At 42.4% G+C, this 23,826-nt stretch overlaps 1 protein-coding gene across 14 annotated transcripts in view; it reads right to left on the bottom strand.

The window, feature by feature from the left end:
• LOC129695542 (nuclear factor 1 B-type-like) overlaps positions 1-23,826 on the bottom strand; it is a 291,616-nt gene that overhangs the window by 144,284 nt on the left and 123,506 nt on the right. The gene's annotated exons all lie outside the window — the stretch shown is intronic.

Here is a 23,826-nt window from a genome sequence, read left to right as displayed (position 1 = left end):
TTTTCATTACATTATGTATGCCCTTTCTCATCGTGTTCTGTTTCATCTTATCTTTAAGATCTATTTTAAGGCTTCTCATTCTCCACCATCAGCCTCCTGCTCGAGTCAGAATGAGCACCCTCAATCCTCATCCCACACAGCATTAATTTTAATTTGACATTCAAATGTAGGCCACTTAATGTAACAACTACATCTGGCGAAGTTTGCGACACATGAAGCGTCCACTATCATTCAGCATTATACATATACAAAGAAGACATGAGTGGACTAGAGTCAGCACATAATGGATGGTAACGGACACTCAAAGGACCATTAGTAGGCAACCATGCAGCTGTCAGTACAGTCTGTGTACTAAAGGCAAAGGTAACATTTCCTTTTAATCTGATTATAAGTGTTATATTTATCTTATGTATTACCAAAGATGTTATTGCAGACGATGTCAGGATGAGATTATTATTGCACCTTCTGTCAAGGTGAACTATCCTTTCTTGACAACCCTCAGTCACACGGTGCTCCTTTCTTGACAAAGGAGCACCACATGACTGTCAAACACCACTGGATGTAGCTGAAGACAAAGAGAATGAAGCAGAAGGCAGGGAACACAACATTGGCCAGTCTCATCTGGCACCAGGCCTCCAGGCTGAGTGAAGTAACTCAGTTGCCAAACCAGAAATAAATGAGAAAATCCAACACTTATGTAAGCAGAGCATTGTTTGGCTAGAGATTTATGTGTAACATGCTTACACAAGACACACACACACACAAACACGTGCAAACTCATGCACCATACATACACATACATGTACATGCCTGCAGTTACACAGAAAAAAAAATTAAATCAGAGAAAGCAGAGTAAATACATTAATCCTGAAAGATTAAGATAATTAAATGAAACCTCCATCTGGTACAAGCACAAGGACCTGAGGGTAAACCCATGGGTAGGCATTATGCCAAAAAAGATCGAGCCAATATGGCTTTAAAATCATTTCTCCACTCACATCCAGGACTCCAGAGAAAACTGGTTATAGATTGCAAATAGGTGCTGATTACGATTTACACGAGCAGTAACATTCTGTTAAATTATCTCTATACAATGAGCATAATATCAAAATGTAAGCATGGAGACACATCTCATGAAAATTTGGAGGCTTTATTATAGCTAATTGAAACAGGTATCAAATATACCCGGGTGCCCATCCCCAACTCAAATCATATCTGGGAAGAGACAATGTAATACTGGCTCAGCCTGCAAAGCATACATCCTTTTGAATAAATAACAAAAGAATATAAGCAGTTCAACTCAGGCTGAATATGCACCAAATAACTTGGAACACAGGTAACAGGAGCAGTCCTTAACCACAGCTGCTGCAGAGAGATCCACGAAAGCAGGTTCTACCTTTAATGGAAACCAATTTAGTCACAACTGTGTAATCCTACTGCGATGTGATTGGAATTGTGTGACAGAAAGGGGCTCCGAACTCCCTTACAAGGGAAACCTATGTGTGTTCTTCATTCATTTTGACTTTTCTCATTTATTGGAGTATTTTAATTACTTAAAATAAAGAACACGTATAAAAAATAATAATCGTCTCTAACTGAATAACTGTGAGCCGTGGTTAGATAGAGCTCTAGGGGCTAGTGGAATCAAGCGATATGGGGAGAAGGTAGGCATGGGTTATTGATTGGGGACGATCAGCCAGGATCACAATGAATGGCGGTGCTGGCTCGAAGAACCGAATGTCCTCCTCCTGCACCTATTTTCTATGTTTTCTAATTCTAAAACTCACTAATTCTAATATTTGTCCAATTTCCCTTTCTGTTGGCCTCGGCAATAAGCATTTCTTTCCTGTCATACTCTCCCTCCACAACTAATCATGCCCTTGAAATCCTCTCTTTGACCAACATTTTGCTTACCTTTCCCAATCTTTGGCTCAGCACATACTTTATATTTTGTCTCTACACACTGCACATTTTTCTCTTTTTAAATGCAGCTTAATGCTGCAATCGAATTCTTCCTTTGGGAGAAAGGCCGATTAATGGCAGGGTGAGGATTTTTTCTGCTTTTGGTGAACTGGAATTAGTGGGGTTTCGACCCGAAATGTGGAAGAAGGGTCTCGACCCGAAACATCACCCATTCCTTCTCTCTAGAGATGCTGCCTGCCTGCTGAGTTACTCTAGCTTTTTGTCTCTATCTTCGGTTTAAACCAGCAACCACATTTCCTTATTACACAGTGGGATTATTGTTGGGAATCTATTTCACATCATCATTGGACAATTTCCCAATGAATTAAGAAGAGATGATCAATCCATCCATCATAATCGGATTAAAATGTAAAGTATTTATACTATTAGAATAATTTGCTAGACAAATGTACTTTTCAATTCATTAACTTAAGAGTGGCAAATTATTGTAAGCTATATATCTTTTATGAAAAATATTTTCAATAGGCTTATCTGAAATCTTACTTGAACCAATTAACAGGGCACAAAATAAAAGTTTTATTTAATGTAAATTCCCAAAGAGGTCTCTGCTCAGTATCAATAACTTTGCTGAGAGTTTCACAGATGTTGAAAATGATCCTGCCTTGCCAAGTACTGCTTTACGTAAAGTCCAGGCCGTTTTGTGCCTCATTAAGAACAATGAACTGTTTAAAAGCAAACTTGGCTACCGTTCCACACTGCACGCTGCCTGTCGACATTTCAAGAAAAAGGCTTGGCAGCCATTTTAGGTCTGACCTATGTTGAGCACACGATCAGAGTGCATGCCAAAAGATCTGAGTGTGCCAAAACTATCTTGGCACAAACAACCAATTTTAAAAAGATAAATTTGCCAGAAATATTGTAATTACAAAACACCAAAGCCAGAATGTTGAACATTACAGCTGTGTCAATATAAATATCTAATTTAGTAGACTTCCTCCACCTAGCACGTAGCATGCCAAGTCTAAATATCTGTAGTGAAGTCAAGGACTTGTGTTTCGGTTTTCATTTCTGCTGATAACAATGAGCAACTATGTGAACTGAAACTAGTCTGTCATCCTGAATGGGTGAACATGCATAAAAGATGGATCCTGGTACACAAGCCATAAGCTGTTCCATTTTAAGAAATTGATGAATCAATGCAAACATTTTTTTTTTTTTAAGCAGCCATCACCTCAGAGTAAAGACGCATGTTAACACATATGGGGGGAAAGGGTAGTATCAGATATGAGCAGCAAGCAAACACCATAACTTAAGATGCAGAACAAGTATATGCAACAATCAAAGTTTTGAGAAACATTTCCTGATATCCTACAAGAAATGAAGAATCACAATATTAAGAAGGAACATGGTGAACATGGGCACAACAATATAAAACTTAAAGAAAAATAATGTTTACACCAACCTTTCACTTAAAGCCATTGATTCCCAGATATCAAATAGCTATTTAAATAACATAGATACATAAAAAAAATCGGTGCAGGAGTAGGCCATTCAATGTGATCATGGCTGATAATCCACAATCAGTACCCCGTTCCTGCCATCTCCCAATATCCCTTGATTCCGCTAGCACTAAGAGCTCTATCTCTCTCTTGAATGCATCCAGTGAATCGGCCTCCACTGCCTTCTGAGGCAGAGAATTCCACAAATTCACAACTCTCTGGGTGAAAATGATTTTCCTCATCTCAGTTCTAAATGGCATATCCCTTATTCTTAAACTGTGGCCCCTGGTTCTGGACTCTCCTAACATCAAGAACATGTTTCCTGCATCTTGCGTGTCCAATCCTTTAATCATTTTAAATGTTTCTATAAGATATCCTCTCATCCTTCTAAATTCCAGTGAATACAAGTCACACCATTCTTTCATCATATGACAGTCCTGCCATCCCGGGAATTAACATCGTGAACCTACGCTGCACGCCCTCAATAGCAAGAATGTCCTTCCTCAAATTAGGAGACCAAAATTGCACACAATACTCCAGGTGTGGTCTCAACAGGGTTCCGAACAACTGCAGAAGGACCCCTTTGCTCCTATACTCTAATCCTCTTGTTATTTAAGGCCAACATGCCATTAGCTTTCATCACTGCCTGCTGTACCTGTGTGCTTACTTTCAGTGACTGATGAACAAGGACCCCAAAGCCTCGTTGTACTTCCCCTTTTCCTAATCTGACACCATTCAGATAATAATCTGCCTTCTTGTTCTTGCCACCAAAGTGGATAACCTCACATTTATCCACATTATACTGCATCTGCCCACTCACTCAACCTGTCCAAGTCACTCTGCATCCTCATAGCATCCTCTTCACAGTTCACACTGCCACCCAGCTTTGTGTCATCTGCAAATTTGCTGTTACTTTTAATTCCCTCATCTAAATCATTAATATATATTGTAAATAGATGTGGTCACAGCACCGAGCAGCACCCCACTAGTCACTGCCTGCCATTCTGAATGGAACCCTTTAATTCCTACTCTCTGTTTCCTGTCTGCCAACCAATTTTCTATCCATGCCAATACTCTACCCAAATACCATGTGCTCTAATTCTGCCCACTAATCTCCTGTGTGGGACATTATCAAAGGCTTTCTGAAAGTCCATATACACTACATCCACTTGCTCTCCCTTATCCATTTTACTTGTTACATCCTCAACAAATTCCAAAAGTTTAGTCAACCAAAATTTCCCAGTTTCGTAAATCCATGCTGACTCGAACAGATCCTATTACTGCTATCCAAATGTGCCGCTATTACATCTTTAATAATTGACTCTAGCACCTTCCCCATCACCAACGTCAGGCTAACAGGTGTATAATTCCCTGCTTTCTCTCACCCTCCTTTCTTAAAAAGTGAGATAACTTTAGCTACCCTCCAATCCACAGGACGTGATTCATTGTCTATAGAACATTAGAAAATGATCAACAATACTTCCACAATTTTTTAGAGCCACCTCCTTGAGAACCCTGGAATGCAGACCATCAGGCCCTGGGGATTTATCAGCATTCCGTCCCATCAGTTTCCCCAATACTATTTCCTGATTAATGTGAATTTCCTTCAGTTCCTCCATCACCCTAGATCCTCTGTCCCCAAGTACATCTGGGAGATTGTTTGTGTCTTCCTTAGTGGAGACAGAACCAAAGTTCCTGTTCAACTTGTTTTCCATTTCCTTGTTCCCCATAATAAATTCACCTGTTTCTGCCTTCAAGGGATCCATATTTGTCTTAACTAATCTTTTCCTTTTCACATATCCAAAGAATCTTTTACTATCGTCCTTTATATTCTTGGTTAGCTTACCTTCGTACCTCATCTTCTCTCCCTGTATTGCCTTTTTAGTTACCTTCTGTTGTTCTTTATGTTTCCCAATCCTCTGGCTTCCCATTCATCATTGCTTGTTATACGTCTTTTCTTTTAGTTTTTTACTGTCCTTGACTTCCCTTGTCAGCCACGGTTGCCTCTTACTCCCTTAGAATCTTTCCCCCTCTTCTTGATTATTCCCAGAAAATCCTGCCATTGCTGTTTCAGGCAGACATCAGTATCAACCCAGAAAGCCTCAGGTACATCCAGAGATTGGAGAATATTTCGACCATGGACTAACAGATATGTCATGCAGAAACCCAAAGTGTTATTGACTGACCTTTATTAAAAGGATCTGAATGAACAGGTTGCTTAGAATTAAGGAACTGTAGAGACTGGTTTACACAAAAGGACACAAAGTGTTGGAGTAACTCAGCTGGCCAGCAGTCAGCAGTCTGAATAAGGGTCCCAACCTGAAACGTCACCTATTCATGTTCTCCAGAGTTGCTGCCTGACCTGCTGAGTTACTCCAGCACTTTGTGTCCTTTTAGGTGGCTAAGAATAGTTATCACCAGGAAAGACATGCAGCAATAAATAATCATTTTGGGGGAGGATAGACATGCAAATTTGGTGGTTGTATTCTTCATACGTATTCTTCATACCTCATTCAATAGAAATTGGTGATCCAATCGCACAAGTAATTGCTGTCAAATTTCAGCACTAGATTGCTATCAGTATTGTTTGCATGCTTCTTCTTCTTGTTTTGGTTTGGTGACGTTACAGCTGTTCAAGATATTCAGTCCATCTGTGTTTATTGTTTTATTCTGAGGATGTCATTGGGCTTTACATCTTTCAGTCAGGTAACATTCCTCACGGGCTTAACGTCATGCCCTGACTCCGGGGTACTTAGCTTCCTGCTCTCATGAACTCATCCGCAAAACCATATTGCCGTCTCCTCCCTCCCCTACATAATATTGCCACCATATTGATCTTGATCACCCTACAGCTCTGCCTACGTGGACTCAAATACTCCACAGCATAACATGCTCTTGAATATTCTTCTGTGCAAGTTAACAATGTGAATCGCAGCTAGGAAATTACTATCTTATTGCATCTGGTTGCTTTTGAATAATTTTGTTTACAACTTGAGATGAGCACAGTTAATTTACCTGAAGGCATTTGGAAATAACTCCACTCTTCATAAGCATCTACAACAGTGGGAGATTGCAACCTTCACATGGTCCGCCCTGTTTCGACTAATGCAATCAACCTGGCGTGCACGATGAAATAAGATCAAATAGAACAAGTTGTCCTACAACGTTAGGCTGTGCACGCCATACAAAAGAAGAAGAAGAGAAGCACTTTAAGGCAAGTATGCACAGTGATAAAGGCTTTGCAGCTCACAAATGGTTTACATTGAAAGGGTTCTAATGGTGGGGAAGTTCACCAAGGAAAATAGGAATACGTAAGTAAATTGGAGTGATCCAAGAATGTGATACACCCACATTTGTTGATAGCAATAAAGGCAATACACCAATTTAGTCCTGCCTCGGACTATAATAACATCCGGTGTGCACTAATCCTGTTGATGATTCTCTCACTGTGCCACACAAAGTGTTGGCAGACATGTGGATATTGTAGTAGTCTAGTACCAATTTGTTTATAGCTGCCATGTACCTCTTGAAAGGATAATTTCCCTGAGGTAGGAGCGGGTGCCGACATTTATTCTGGAACAGATGTGGATCTAAGAATATCATAACATGGAAAATAATAGCTCCCAAGGTTCATACAGTGGAGACCCTGGCAGAGGAGGAGAAAAAGGGGGAGATCCCCTCAAGGTGACAATTTCAAAAGACAATTGGAGCAAACGAGGCAGATATCAAGCACTGAGGATTCCGGCCAAGGTATAAGGAGTTCAATGATCTTGAAGGAGTGTCCAAGGTTAACAAATATAACTTACTACTATCAGGACGACTTAGCAAACACTGCTTGTGGTAACAGATACCCGTCGCTCATATCAACCAATAATCTATGTCAGCAAATGTTATACCTAACATTAATATGCCTCACTGCGCCATCACACCTTAGCATGACTGCAAAGTACACGCCTTTACATTTCAAAGGCTGTTCGCCACCAACTATTCAACAATGACAATAAAATTACCCAGATTACACAATATGATCTGGCATAGTTCCCCTCTGTTGCAACTGGAGGCAGCAACACCAAACATGTTAGGCATGCACTATCTATAAGGAAGGCAACAGCCAATATTGGACAGGCCTCACCCAAGGCAACCAATGACACAACTGAAACCTCTGGAGGTGATCACATCCTCATGCCAAATCCTTCCTTCACACATTCCACCTTCCCTGCAATCATACACTCTTATGAGTTAGCAGCTAGAGATGGTGTAAGCATGCAATGCTATATTTTTCAAAACCCCACATCCTCAGTTTATGTCATTTTCCTTTCAAATACCCAAGATGATCAACCATGCCAAGTATTGCAGATGCACCCAAAGAAGGTAATGCTGAAGTTAAACTGTGAGCTATCAGCTCTTATACTGACTGCATATGATTTGGAAGACTGCATGGAGATAGACACTCTGTGGTGAAACGTAGAGCAGCCATGGCTGGTAGAAAAGATAAAGCAGGTGCCAATTCACTAGACAATGTCTGCTGCTGATGCCCCAGATGAGAGCTTCAGATGACCAACGGGTTTTCACTATATGGAGAAGATTATCAGCTAACCTGCAGCAAAATCAAGAAGCGAAGAGACCAGTGCCTGCTTGGTGTGGGTTATAGGGCCAGGGTTTGTAACGCATTCTTTCCAGTGTAGAAGTGGTAACTGACTCCCTACACACACTCCCCAACTTGACCTGCATCTGCTGGCTGATGTTGCAGCTGTCCATAGCATGAGCAGCGGACACCTCACATCCCAAAGTTGCAGGCAAGCCAAGGCTTGTCAAAGGACTGTGGATCATGGTGGGGAAAGGGGCTTCCTGATCCTTTTTTATTGTGTATGAGACAATAAGCATTCATTGCCCAGATTGCCCTTTAATTGTGTGGCTTGTTGGACCATTACAACAGTCAAATGAGGATCGGCCAGTTCACCATGGGTCCGTAATCATATAGATCACAATGAAAACCGAGTTTCTTCTCCAAAGGGCATTGATAGAGAAGCAGGTTGACATGGTGTTCCATCTATCTCCTCTCCCTGATCTCACAGCTCCAGTTGAGTGACAGAGGCCCATAGACTAGCAACCCGTTCTCAATCCTTATTGTTTTGCAGCAGCTCGTCATTTTAGAGTGGTGCTGCACACACAGAGATTGAGCAATCTATTGCCAGGCCCTCTGGGCCAGGAAGTCGAGATCATCCTCTGAGTTCTTCTACAAATCTTCGAATGTCCAAGAGCCCCTGAAAGAGGTGGAAGCCGTCCACTTCAAAGATACAGAGAAGAACAGAAAGCGAATGTGTGAAAGGAATTGATTGACCTTTGCAACCAGCATTGCTGGATTTCATCACAAATTCTACGAGAAACGTATGATTTGGAATACATTTTATTTTATTTTGCATTTTTGGGTAAATCATCTAAGTGGACAAAAAGAAAGTAAAGCACATTTCTGAGTGTTGGTGAATGGGGAATTGGGCTGAGTTCTGAGATGATGCCAGGAAAGGTCTTGCTTTTCCCCCTCTCCCTTCCCAGTTCTCCCACCAGTCTTACTGTCTCCAACTACATTCTATCTCTGTCCCACCCACTCCCCTGACATTAGTCTGAAGAAGGGTCTCAATCCGAAACGTCACCCATTCCTTCTCTCCAGAGATGCTGCCTGTCCTGCTGAGTTACTCCAGCAGTTTGTGTCTACCTTCAGGAAAGGGACTGTCCCGTTTACCTGTTCCCTTTCTCATTCTCTTCACCACTTGGCACTTCCTTGTGCATCTGCTCTCCAACCGCTCCGCACAAGCTTAATGCCAAGGGCTGTCAAACCATGACCACCACATCAAAGGCCCACCCTTATCTTCAAAACGCTCCACCAAGGGCTGAGGAGGAGCTTCAGAGCAGTGTTGCCAACTGAGGTACTATCTCAGCAGGCCAGCTTTCTGGCCTGGATGTAGTACATGGTTCTCAACATCTACAACCTGCACGCCTGAGTTTAGATCCCCTATCAGAGGTGCCAGTCGTGACAACAATGATGATTGTTACTACATGGTCATCTCCGTGTTTGCTACAGTGGCTCACATGTAAATGGCGCTGTGTACTTGTGCAGGAGAAGGCGGCATGATTCACTGGTCACAAATGCACTGAAGGACTGCAAACTCATTTCCAATGTAGGGCAAAGTGGAAATGCAAAGCACAGAGTCACACAAACAAATCTGGTACCGTGGATGACTGTAAGATATAAGCATCTTAATTGCTCATAGGATACCAGTCACTGACCACATTGTTCTCTTCCTGTGGTCACAAACCAGCTGGACCTCGAAGGAAAGGAATCCCTATCACTTCTGCTGTAACCTTGGTGTGATTTGCATGCAGTCAGATGCATACTGTAGCATAGGGAAGTCTGTAACCACAGATCAACATGTCTGTTGTTCTCTTCCCTGCCAAAGGTGATATCAGAAAGTCTCGCTGATCTCCCGTACCCAAATGGCAGTCGTAAATTACAAAATGTTGCAAATATCTATAGCTGCAAATGGCAGTGAATTGTCGACACCACAAGAAATGACAGTGAACCAAAATTAGACACAAAATGCTAGAGTAACTCAGTGGAACAGGCAGCATCTCTGGAGAGAAGGAATGGGTGATAGTTTGGGTCGAGACCATTCTTCAGACAAAGGGTTTCAACCCAAAATGTCACCCATTCCTCTCCAGAGATGCTGCTGTCCCGCTATTACTCCAGCATTTTTGTGTTTATCTCCCTTATATTGACTCCATGTATACCTCACGCTGCTTGGCAAGGCCAGCAGCATAATCAAGGATGAGTCGCACCCTGGCCACTCGCTCCTCTCCCGTCTCCTATCAGGCAAAAGTTATAGAAGGGTGAAAACGCACACATCCAGATTTAGGGACAGTTTCTTCCCAGCTGTTATCAGGCAACTGAATTATCCTACCACAACCAGAGAGCAGTATAATATTTTGTTTATCTATCTTGGACTGGTGATCCTCAGACTATCCTTCATCGGACTTTGCTGGCTGTACCTTGCACTAAACGTTATTTCCTTATCAGGTACCTATACACTGTAAAGGGTTTGATTGTCATCATGTATTGTCTTTCTGCTGACTGGATAGCATGCAACAAAAGCTTTTCACTGTACCATGATACACGTGACAATAAACTAAACTAAACTATCCTGGAAAAAGTCTGATGCCTGGCTGTGGTTCACTGCCATGACCAACTTGGCAATCACAGACAATACAATAGTTACAGTGACAACTGCAGGTGGCAAGTTTTAGTGAGACCATGGCTCATTCATTGATCCGCACCACAGCTCAGGGACAATGACACCTCCGACACCCTGGATGGATACAGGCATCGCATTCTACTTCCCTTGTCCCTTTTTCCAGCAGGGTCCCCTTTACTGGGTGATCTCTATTTTCCCAGTCTCGGTGAACAAGAAGGGACATGGCTGCTAATGCATCCGTGTCCAGGAACGGCTGATTGTGCAGAAACCTAGAAGTCAGTTATAACAGTTATTACACTCCATTGGCACACCATTCCCTGCAGACTCTTGAAACTTGAAACAACTACAGAAAACACAAAACTCTAGTGGAAGCAACAGCCGAACGAAATCAACCTGCAATTAACATGTAAGAAATGAAGGAAAGTTATAAACTCGACTGGTAGGTGGTCACGTGTGCACATTCTACTGTGCATTATTGAAGACAACTTAAGGGCCTGTCCCATTTGCACGTCAGTTACGCGACATCATTTACGCGTCACGATGCGCGCATGGTGCGCATTACGCTCGCATGGTGCATTGTGTCGTAGGCAGTGGCGCGCGGTCGCGTGCTGCGCCCCAGGATATTGGGATGTACAAAATCTTTGTGCGCCATCTGCGTGACGTGCAAATGACGCCCATGTGGGACAGGCCCTTAAGACACTGAGCTCCAAAAAGGCAGCGTTAACATCAAATTAGTATTGCACACCGAGTTACTTCACAATCTACTTGCTCTGCATGCATCCAGCAGTATTCCTGCTTTAGTTTTGTGTTGCAACAATTCTGGGGTTCTACTTGCAGCTATCCCAATGTGGCATCCAATGCATGCACATCGCAGATGTGTGCACGAGCTGTTGATGCCATTTTCCACACCTGTCTTGCTTCTAAAAGAGCCTTTCTTGGACCCAAGTCACCTAAACAGAACCCCTGTTTAGTTCATCGGTCCCAGCAATCTCCCTAGCCTAAGTATTTCTGATATTGCTAGTGCTTGCAACAATGAGGTCTAAAATATATGTTGAAGAGGAAAGTATCAAGGTTTTAAATAAAAATTCAAATAAGCACTTTAACATTGTGTCTAGTATTTTTCTAAATTTAGATATAAGGTGCAGGGGTAGGCCATTGGGCTCTTCGAGCCAGCACCGCCATTTAATATGATTGTGGCTGATCATCCAAAATGAGTACCACGTTCCTGCTTTCTATCCATATCCCTTGATTCCTTTAGCCCGAAGAACTATATCTAACTCTGTATCATTTTATCTTGGATATGTTTAAATATTCAGATGTAAGATAGGAATTTACTGAGAGCAGCCCTTTATCGAAATGGTCCAATATTAATTTTTCAAGTTTATACAATTTCTTGTTTAAGTCATTCAATCATTTACAAAACACATAAAATAAATAAATAACAAGCAGAACCCTGTGGCTAAATGACTTGCTAATCATCTAATTCAACACAGCTTTAATCTCAAAGTAACAGAACGGATGTTGCTATTACTGCACATTTCATTACATTCTTGTGAAGAAAAATACCTTCCTTATTTTACTAATCCATGGTGTTAATTTCCCTTGGCACTTTCTGGGGGGAAAAAAGCAAAAGGCAACTTTTGTTTTCTATATTGCTCAGGTTTGACTCGCCTCGCAACATACATCCGCTTCAGTTAATTACAGAACCGCTCGGTTGCAGGGTTAACATTCCCTGATGTATATAAGAACAGCCAGTTAAAGAAAGTTCAGTCAAACATGCAGTGCAATCGAACTAGAGTGTGCACCACATAAACTAACAGATGGCTGCGGGGACTGTTAAAGGATGCACGTGTAATTTTACTTATTTTGGCACCGAGTTCATGAATACTGGCTCAAAACCAACATGTCAAATGTCTGACCACTCATTGTTCTAAAGAGCACATCCTTCAGGCAAATATTTGCCTACTTCAGCAACTATACTGCAGAAACCCCGTGTTAAAAATGCAGCTGTGCATCTCAGTGTGAGACACTTTAGGAACATCTGTAACAAAAAAATTGTCTACAATATTCTGTCTGCTAGCAGATTTATGCCCACGTGGTTGGGATTTTAAGTCATAGAATCATGCACAGAGCACAAACACAGGCCTTTCAGCCCACCAACCGTTTATTACACTAATCCCATTTGTTTCCTTTCTATCGACATCCCCCTCAACTACCTCCAGGTTCTACCACTCACCTATACACTAATGGTCATTTACAGTGGCCAATTAACCTATCAACGTGCACGTCTTTCAGGTGTGGAAGGAAATCAGAGCGCCCGGAAGAAACTCAGGCAGTCGCAGGATGAACGTGCAAACTCCATGCAAGCAGCACAACAGGTCAGGTTTGAACCTGGGTCTCCAGCACTGTGAGCAGTGGCTCTACTAGCTGTGATGCCCCTAAACATCTAAGTTCTCTGAATCTAACGGTGGCACAGTGGTGCAGCTGGTAGAGTTGCTGCCTCAGAGTGCTAGAGACCCGGGTTCAATCCTGACCTTAGGCGCTGTCTGTGTGGAGTTTGCACATTCTCCCTGTAACCGCATGTTTTTCCTCCGGGTGCTCTGGTTTCTTCCCACATCCCAAAGATGGTTAATTGACCTCTGTAAATTGCCCATAGGGCGTAGCAGGGCTCTCACTTAACTTTTTTTCGCTGTTGCCAGCCGGGCAACCTAGGCAGCTTTTTAGGTTGCCAAGTGACAGTTTAGGTGGTCATTTAAGACGGCTTGCATGATGTGCGATGGGATAATGTGCTCGGACGAAGTGCGTAGTTACCAGTCGTAATTATGCTCGATGAAGCATTCACATATTATTTCTGCTTCAAATAAAGTCACAAACTAACCATATTCACCAATCAACGCATGATATATACCACAATGACATGCAGCAATTATTAATTCTTTTTACACGTTACAATGAATGCAATTTCTATTATTTCTTTCCACTTCCAAACAAAAATGAAATGTGGTTGGATTATTCAGCATATGATCAACCTGTGTCAATAAATCCTGGACCATGGTAACATATATGCTTAACCATGCACACTAGATTGATGCAAGCATGTTTTCTGTGAAGGACCGAAAATTATCATGACATGGCCATATCATGGGTCTTTTCCTCTTGAATCTTCAATCATCAATCTCTGGTGTGCCCAGTCACAGCAAGATAAGTTGATAAAGAATTGAATCGATCTGTTTGACACCTTTGGAGGTAGACTCAGTAACAACATCAAGGGTGGGAAAATAGATACATAATGTATCCCTTCTACTCTAGGATTTTGTCATTTAAAAGATATAAAGAGAATGGAAGTGTACTTTGATTTTCTTTTTCTTGTAACATACTTGTTACTGTATTATTATTATTATTACCTGACCAGACCTATACCATACTTTTGAATGTGCATAGTACCTCTTTTACTGTGCCCACTAAGAAGATGAGTCATGGAAGTAGGTGACTATATTGAATCAATCGTGGAACTTGGCAAGTGAGATTGCCCAGGGCAATAAAAATGGCTGGTGGTCATTTATTTATATATTTATTGGGGGGGGGATATCAACTTTCAATGAACAGAAACATTATATATGTGAGAACGTGTAACTTTTCTGCTTGATATTTAAACCATCTGAAAAGTAAAGTAAAGACAGAGCTGTTCAAATACATCTAAAAGTCACTTTAACTGTCATCAGAGTTGCTCTCTAGCAGAGCATCCTCCTCATCAGACTTGTCTGTCAGGGTGAGGTCCCGAGGCAGATGCTGCAGCTGGGTCTTCTCCTGTGTCAGGTCTCCTTGCCCTCATCCCTCTTGCATGCCACAAGCTGTAACAGGGTATATTCCTGTACGTACACACACACACGAACACACACTGTGTGACACGTTCGGTGCTCACATCAGAATCAACACACTTGGGAATCAAGACAATGACTTGCTGGGAATCAAAACAGTGATTCACAGAATCTACCCAGCCCACACTGCACTGCAGGAGCACGTGGCCTGGTAAGCATTCACATAACATGCGAGCATCGTGCATACAGGGAGGTGGTTCTCTTATGCTCGCGAGGCGAAGGTGGTATTGCAACATAACAATATAGATTGTGCAGTGCGCAAAATCTGTAAAACGTTGCGGCACTGAGCGTGTGTGTACGTGAGCTGGCATTCCGAGCGACAGCGCTACGGAATTCACTTTTACTTTGATACACTCATGGTAATCAGGATAGTAATGTGGATAGTTAATCAGTATTTTGTATGCAACCTCATGTATTTGCAAATATTAGTATGGAATATTGAAAATCAGTACTACTGAATTGTACAACCATTTTTTAATTGTGAATTTATAATTCTTGATTTTGATTCAATCATATAATTATTAAAAGCCTGATCTTGGATGTGTGTGTTTGTTCGTGTGTGTGTGTTTGTTTGTGTATAAGCCCATCTTCTCAAAAAAACGATGTGCGAACGGTAAAATCTTTACAAATTCCAAAATCGCTTAATCTGAAAATTGCATGCTTTATTTCACGAGTTATTAATGAAAATCTTCAACAATCTGACAAAGGTTGAAGTCTGCGCCGTCTTGCTCGCGTGAGTGTCGTCACCCCCCTCCACCCCACCCCTCCCTCCTCCTTTGTTTGACGCCCACTCCCTGCTGCTGCTCTCTCCTCCCCTCCTCTACCCCCCGCTCATCTCCCAACCTCTCTCCACCCCTCCTCTCCCCCCCCCATCTCTCCCCCCCCTCCCCTCGCCTCCCCCCCCCCCCCCCCCCTCCTCTCCCCCCCCTCATCTCCCCCCACCCAGTCGCCATGCCAGCAGCATCCCAGAGTGCATAAGTAACCACGCAGCAGTGCCCGAGAAGCAGAGAAGAATCAATTCACAATTCAGGTGTAAACCCAAGGAGCTGCTCAAGTGGCGGGTTGGTGAAGGCGGATTGCGGCGCCCGCATTCCGACCGCAGTTGCCGCTTCTCCCGAGCCTGCTCGGGCTTGGGCAGTTTCTTCGAGCACCGCGAACTCGAGCCCGAGGTGTTCGAGAACCAGGCTAGGGAGAAGTTTGCCGCCGATGCCTCCTTCGATAGCCTTGCCCTCAAGTTTTGCAACGTGAGCTGCCCAGACTCGGACAGCAGCAGCGACAGCGGCAACGAGCCGCTCTGGGGGAAGAACAAGCCTCCACCCTCTAGGTCATCGAGGGCAACGCCAGGGTCATCCAGTGACTGTACGGCTGCAAGAGGGCCAAAGAGCCCAAAGGAAAGGCTCCCTCTGTCCTGGTGTAGAATAAAAATATATTGCGCCCCAATTTTTTTTTTCAATCTGCTTGCCAAGCCGAGCAATATGACACAGCTTTTAGGTTGCCCGGCGGGACTTTAGGTGGCCATTGACAACTGGGCAACCGTTAATTTTGAGCCCTGTGTTGGCAGTGGATGTGAAAGTGGGATTACATAGAACTAGTGTTATCGGTGCAGTGGGCAGGTGCTATAGACCTGCACGGGAAGGTAGACGCTCCCGCCCCCACGAGTCTTGAGAAGATGGGGCTTGTCAGCCTGGGAAGGCAGTCCATCTAGTAGAAGGAAAATTCTGATTTAAAACCAACTGTGGCCATATCCAGTCATGGAAAAGGCTCCAGGAGTAAACCTCAAGAAAATCCAGAGTCGGAGCCCCTAAGACAGTTTGTCGTTGTCTACAACTTGGCTCTGACAGCTCCGGCGATGGCGCTGGTGCCAAACTGTAACGGCCGTGTTGTTAACCGGCTAGATTGTTGTGAGTTCAAGTGTGGACAACATAGGTGAATGATTTCCAGAAATGTTGGTTTGCACAGATTCACTACTCAACACATTTTATTATTTTAGATATTCCTGCTTTACACTTTATCATTTGCTTTGTCTCTTCTTTGCTCTTCCCTTCTACTGTTTCCAGCATTTTCAAACTTGTTTCACTGCTAATTTTGCTCATTTTATTATAACCTCATTGGCGTGAAACACTGTGGACTGTTTCACTGATCCATTGTGTGTTCCCAGCATTCTTTCATTTTACTTCAGATTTCTGGTGTCAGTAATACTTTGTTAATGAGCCCTAAAAACATAAAATGAAAAGCAATAAAAACTAAGTTCAACATTCTCTTGTCTAAAAATTGCTTCCTGCCTTTCAGCAGCTTATTTCTACATCCCGCCCCGATACTGATGCTACTACTGACAATGGGCCGTTCACCATTTCCATTTCCTGATTTTACTATGTCTTTACAAACTCCGTAAAGACCTTCATCTTCTTGCAGTCCTCTCAGTTTTAAAAATAATTTTGGAATTATTAAAATGTTAAAAGTATTGTTATTCGGGACATTAATATAACTCTACGAAGGAATTCAGACGAACGAATCGAAGGGAAAAAATGACATGGCTATGGAATCTGGGGGAGTTGATGGAATGTGAGGAGAATGAAATGGGTTAAGGTACGAATAGCGTGAACATTAGTGGTTGATGGTCAACACAGGCACAGTGCGCTGACGGGCCTGTTTCATGCTGTATCTCTCCCTGACTATGATTAATACGGTCCTTTAGATCACATCTGTTCGAAAACTCTGAGTAAGATTGTTTTTGCTTTAGGATCTGACTGTATGGAAAATTGTGTGGAAACATTTTTTTTTTCTCTTCAAGCAAGTGGACATTGGTAGATCAAAGCATGTTGTAATGTAATTTAAATACACACTAGGTCAGACTGTGCTGGTTGCTCACCAGTTGTTCTATAGACAATCGCTGATCAAATATTGCACACAGGTCAGGTTGTTCTTGTTCCCTCTGCGCTTCACAACGCAGAGCTGGAAGTCAGTTGGCAGCACATCTGGTCTCCTGGTCTAACCTATGACTCTGTAGTAAGTCCACAGGCAGAGCTCAAACAGACCAAGCAGAAGCACCCCCTCATCTCCCCCTCTCGCCCCAGGCAAGAGGTACAGAAATGTGAAAATGCACACCAACACAGGGACAGTTGCTTCCCAGCTGTTATCAGGCAACTGGACTGTCCTATCAACAACTAGAGAGCAGTCCTGAGTTTCTATCTACCTCATTGGAGATCCACAAACTATCTTTCATCGGACTTTACTGGACTTTATTGAACATTAAACATTATTCCCTTTACTGTGTATCTGTACACCGTGGATGACTCAATTGTAATCATGTGTAGTCTTTCCGCTGACGGGTTAGCATGCAACAAAAGCTTTTTACTGTACCTCGGTACACGAGACAATGAACAAAACTAAACTTTACATGTGGCCTCTCAGTTTCCTTCTTGTGTAAACCCACTGGATCAAGTTACCTTGTTTCCTTTCCATTCCTGGGAGTCCTGAGGTGAGCCTGTATGTCATACCAGCCATGAACAGGTGGTCTTCATTCATCTGAATGGGGTCACCACACTGAACTGAGAAGCTAAGTGAAGCTAAGCGGTTTGTTTTTCTAATTTTATTTCAACTCAATTATTCCAAATTAGATTCTGTTAGTTAAAAGGATTGCTAAATACATTTGTTGTTATTTTTGAATACTTTTTAATTATTTAAGCCTCCTTTGACCTTAATAGAATGATTATCAAAGGCAAAGTATATTAAAATTGATCTACTCTGTTTTGCAATTAGCATCACAAACCAGGGTTGAATATCTCATCACTTGCCTATTGAAGAGAATAAGTTAAAGTTGTTGCAGCTTAACAAGCTTCTTTTATCTCCTAATGGTTCTTCTTGGTTACAGGAGAGCAAACCCACTGAAAGAAAGTAGAAACCAGCAATGGCTAGGTTTAGCATAGATGCTGCCTCACAGCTCCAGTTGCCTGGGTTCCAACCTGAGTCCTGCTGCTGTTTGAGTGGAAGCTGCACGTTCTCCCTGTAACCATGTGGTACAGCTTCTTCCCGCATCCCAAAGATGTGGGAGGCAGCTAAGTTAATTGTCATTATTACAAAAGTGAGAGATAAAATCTGGATGTGGGAGGGGAAGATGAGAATGTGGGGAAAATGACGTGGGATTTCTGTAAATGGATGCTTGATGGTCAGGGCACACTGTGGGCTGAGAGGCCTGTTTCTGCTCTATAGAACTCACTCCATAAAAATATCATGACATTCTGGATATTTAGGAATGGTCGGAATCTGAGTGATAACATTTTCTCACCAGGGTGGTGGGTGTATGGAACAAGCTGCCAGAGGAGGTAGTTGAGGCTGGGACTATCCCAACGTTTAAAAAACAGTTAGACAGGTAAATGGATAGGACAAGTTTGGAGGGATATGGACCAAACGTGAGGAGGTGGGACTAGTGTAGCCGGGACATGTTGGCCGGTGTGGGCAAGTTGGGCCAAAGGGCCTGTTTCCACACTCTATGACTCTATGACAACTATCAGGATCACACTTATAAAATGTCTGGGAATTACAGGATTGTGAATCCTGCATTCAGAACTACAGTCGGATCAGCAGGAAACTACATTGCTTATCCCAGCTGCGAAATAAATGGAAAAGCAAAACCAAAGCAGAAAATGTCAGAAATACTCAGCTGGTTGGGGATCTGTTGGGAGAAAAACAGTTAATGCTTCGTCAGAACTGGGAAGGAGACAAAAGAAGCTTATTATGCTGCAGCGAGAATGGGGAGAGAGATATGTCTCTGAACACAAGGTTATCTGGTCAATTAGCATATGGGAGCAGATAGAGAGAACATAGACAAAAGAACATAGATGAGAGAATGCGGGGGTTGTGAAATGCAGAACAGAAGGGCATATAAGGCTGAGTTCCTGCTTAACTCCCTCTACACTCCCAGAAAGAATAAAATAAAACAGAAATGGGGAAGAAACGAGCTGAGCTAATATTGCAAACAGACAACTGATACAAACCGACAAATCAAGTTGCCTTTTAGTTGTAGAATTTAATATTGAGTTCAGAAGGCTGCAACATGCCCAGACACAAGAGAAGGAAAGAGGGAGGTTACATTATAACCAAAGACGCACATGCCTCAACTGTACCAACACCAATGTTACTCAAAATGCAACACACGGTGTAGGAGGAGCAGTGAGATTTATTTCATGGAAGGATTTAGGAGAGATTTCAACATTTCATCATATCACAACAATCAATTATGGAATATTAATGCTGATAATACTTTTGTGCACAGGTTGATATACAAAGAGGTTTCCAACAGATCGGGTGACCTTTTTTTCCTCATGAATAAGATTAATCAAAATCTCAAAGGTGATGAAATTGTTCATGAGTTAAGAAGTCTTCTCCCAGAAGTGAATATAATTAAGTGTTCTTTGGTTACCCACTGAGATTTCCATATGTGCTCGAATTAATAAACACTCTGAATCACCTGAGGGACCATTCGGCTCTCTTCACTACTAATGGCTACGAACACCAACAGCCTTTCTTTTCTGCATCTTCCATATTTATTATTAGCCTTCCATGACTCCTCTCTCATCCCTCAATGCGGGCCGCATCCCCTATATTCTTTTTTGAAGTTAGATGCAAATATTTAGTAATATCATTTACCAGTAACTTTTTCCTAAGTATTATTTTATTCCAGTGGACAAACACACAAACTGAGAGTCTTGTCGAATCCTGACATGATGGCTTGGAAGGATGAGGGCGGAGGTGGGACCTCATTGAAACATACCGAATAGTGAAAGGCCTGGATAGAGTGGATGAGGAGAGGATGTTTCCACCAGTGGGAGAATCTAGGATCAGAGGCCAGAGCCTCAGAATAAAAGGATGTACCTTTAGAAAGGAGTTGAGGAATTTATTTGGTCAGAGGGTGTGAATCTGTGGAATTAATTGCCACAGACGTCTGTGGAGGCCGTCATTGGGTAGTTTTAAGGCACAGATTAGCAGATTCTTGGTTAGTATGAGTGTCAGAGGTTATAGGGAGAAAGCAGGAGAATGGGGTTGAGAGGAAAATATAGATCAGGCACTTGATGAGCCGAATGGCCTAATTCTGCTTCTATAACATGAACTTTGCGGTTGAAGTTGAAAGAAGAGGTGGGCAAAGAAGAAACACAATTAAGAAAAAGTAGATAAGTGCGAAACCTGTTGTCCATCGGTAAGTGAATAACTAATGTCCTAATTTTAAACCAGAGAAATATTGAATGTATCCCATCATATTGTGAAATAGATGTAGTGAATAATGGACTTATTTTTTTTAATCTGCTCCCTGCAGCTCTGAAACATAGATTTCTGGTTCGATGTAAGTACAAAAAAAATGGAAGGATCGAATGTCATTAACTTCATCATACATCATTGTACAGCATGGAAACAGGCCATTTAGCGCACCTCGTCCAGGAGACACCTTTCGATATTAACCCTTTGGTCCAGAGATCTCAATGCCTCATCAAATCAAATATCAAATCTTCAAAACAAAAACAAAAACAAAACAACCTTGCTGCAACTCAACACAAAGATGTCACAGGTGACATTTAAGGGTTGGGCTCACAACCAAAGCAATATAAAAGGGTAAGTTTTCATGGTCATAGGACAAATGTGAAATAAAACTGTCATTGCTACTCTGTAAGTCACAAAAAGAATTTAAGGAAACAAGATGCTTGCTGAAAACTTAAATTTAGACTTCATCGAGTCAGAGTCATACAGCATGGAAGCAGACCCTTCAGCCCAACTTTCCCATGCCAACCAAGACCAATTGACACTAGTCCCACCTAGCCGCTTATTGCCCATATTCCTCTAAATCTTTCCTTTCCATGTACTTGTCCAATTGTCTTGGACGTGACATGAAATTATTCCACCCCAACAAGTAAATGATCAAACTGCAGTTAGAATCTGAAATAAAAACAGAACATGTTGAAAATACTCCGTAGGTCAGGCAGCACTAGTGAAGAAAGAAACGCGTAAGATTTGAGTCTATGACCCTCCATCAGAACTGGAAGAGTGAGAAGTAAAGTGCATGTTTTAAATGACAGAGAGGGGAATTGTCAAAAGAAAAAGTGAATGTCAAAATTGCTGCTTTGATTTTGTGCCAGCTCTGAAATATTGATGTTCATACATCCTTTTCCTCAATCAAACCAAATGCTGTGCTGGTCACTGTGGGCAATAGTGAATATCACATTGATGCCTTCCTTCCCCTAGAAGTTGCTCCCACAATACGGGGAGTGGTCTACATTTTCTCTGGTCATGTTGTTAAACTTTATTACTGAGGGTCAATGTTGTACATCAGGGCTGGGTTGGGAGAGGATGTTGACCTTGCAGAGGTTGAGTTCGAGGCACTTGCTGTCAAATGAGCGAGTCTGCGATGCCTTGGAGCTCGAGATCCAAGCATCACACACAAGCTTCATCTGCACATTTATGCTCAATCACCAAGGGTCAGGAGATATTGGTTCCGAAAACAGCCACTGCAGGTCTTGACCAGAAACATCACCCATTCCTTCTCTCCAGAGATGCTGCCTGTTCCGCTGAGTTACTTTAGCATTTTGTGTCTAACTTGCAGGTTGAATGTTTGCCATTAATTCTGATTTGCTGTGCAGGATATTAAGAAATGAACCTCCTGGGCACAACACTGGCTGTGGAGCTAAACAACAGCTCTGCTGTAATTCTGCAAGCAGACTCCAGCACTAGTTGTGCGTCAGTTCAGCTCTCCCAGTGGAACTGCAACACTTTCATCTAACCAACTCAGAGAGAAACTCCCCGAGCACAAGAGCAGCACTGCTTTGCCCATGACCTTCCTGTCAAGCTTCTCTTGGTTATCAGAAAAGCAATAAATATGTTGTTGATATGACAATCAAGCAGGAATTATTCATTAATAATTTTTTCAATGACACTTAGTTTGGGTTCTGCCTGAACCTGCTGGCTCTGCACCTCACTAAAGCCTTGATGTAAACATAGGCAGTGGAGCTGAGTGCCAGTGGGGAGGTGAGAGTGACTGCTCTTGACGTCAAAGGTGGCGTCAGAGGGAGCCCTATTAAAGTGGAATCAAAGGGGACTGAAGTGAGAATGTCCTGCCTGCTGGAATCACATTGAACACCTAAGAAGGCTAGTCACCATTGTTTGAGCTCAATCATTGCAGCCCTAGCACATCACAGCAAGAGTTTGATGGAGCAGTGTCCTAGGCACACTCACCTTCAGCTGCTGCTTCAATGTTCACAAGCAAAATACAGAGCAGGAGGACCTCTCTAGCTGGGCATGTCTTCCACTCCCACCGGAATAAAAGAAAGCAAGGAAAAACCACGAATGCTTTAAGGGCCTGTCCCACTTACGTGTCCTTGGGACGCAAATTACGCAACCTCGTGGTCACGTTAAGCCACGACGGTCCCACGAAGGTCGAGTGCGATTTCATGCGTACGCACAGCCGTCTGGAGCGCGTGACGTCATTTAAAGATGGACACAAAGCTGAAGTAACTCAGTGGGACCGGCAGCATCTCTGGAGAGAAGCAATGGTTGACGTTTCGTGTCGAGACTCTTCTTCAGTCTGAAAAGAATGGCCCTGAACTCAGATGTTCCATAGAGCCATCTGCATATGGTTACTCAAACATGCATGAAACCGTGTTATAGATAGACCATGTGAAGGTGAAGGTAGTGTGGAAATTGGCAGCAAGAGTAATCAAATTGTCCAGTTCTGCATGAGTATAGGAGGTGCACAAATGCAGGTTTCAATTTGCCAGTCACAGTGTTGAGGGATATAAATAGAAATAGAAACTGGTTGTGGTCAGAACATTCCATATGTTAACCAAGCCATTGTACATTTATTTTATATAATCCATTAAGCCAGTTTATATATTTGAAATCAGAAAAAGAAGCCATTTTGAAATCATCTAAATGTTACCAGGAAAAGAGTTTACTAATCGACCTCAGCTAATTTTGGAGGTTTAAATGGTATAATTGCATCTTCCAGACAATCTGCCCAACCAATGTCCATACAGTCTACATACAGAGCTGGTCCAACATTTACAGCATAAGTGATGGTCTGTTCTCGGGCATTATTGGCATTTTTAAAGCCCTCCCTTATAGCCCTCTAGAAAGAAATGGTCAATTGAGGCTACAATTGCATAAGCTTTAGCTTTCATTTCACGTGGAGCATTTTAAATGATTGAGATGATTTTTGCTAGAATCAGGTTTATCAAACAAGAAATGCCCCAAAGTTGTGCTCATGAATACAAGCTAGAAAACTAATATTACTAAACA

The sequence above is a fragment of the Leucoraja erinacea genome, chromosome 3 (genome assembly GCF_028641065.1).
Source record: "Leucoraja erinacea ecotype New England chromosome 3, Leri_hhj_1, whole genome shotgun sequence".
NCBI lineage: Eukaryota > Metazoa > Chordata > Chondrichthyes > Rajiformes > Rajidae > Leucoraja > Leucoraja erinaceus.
This window is presented reverse-complemented; position numbering and strand designations above follow the sequence as displayed.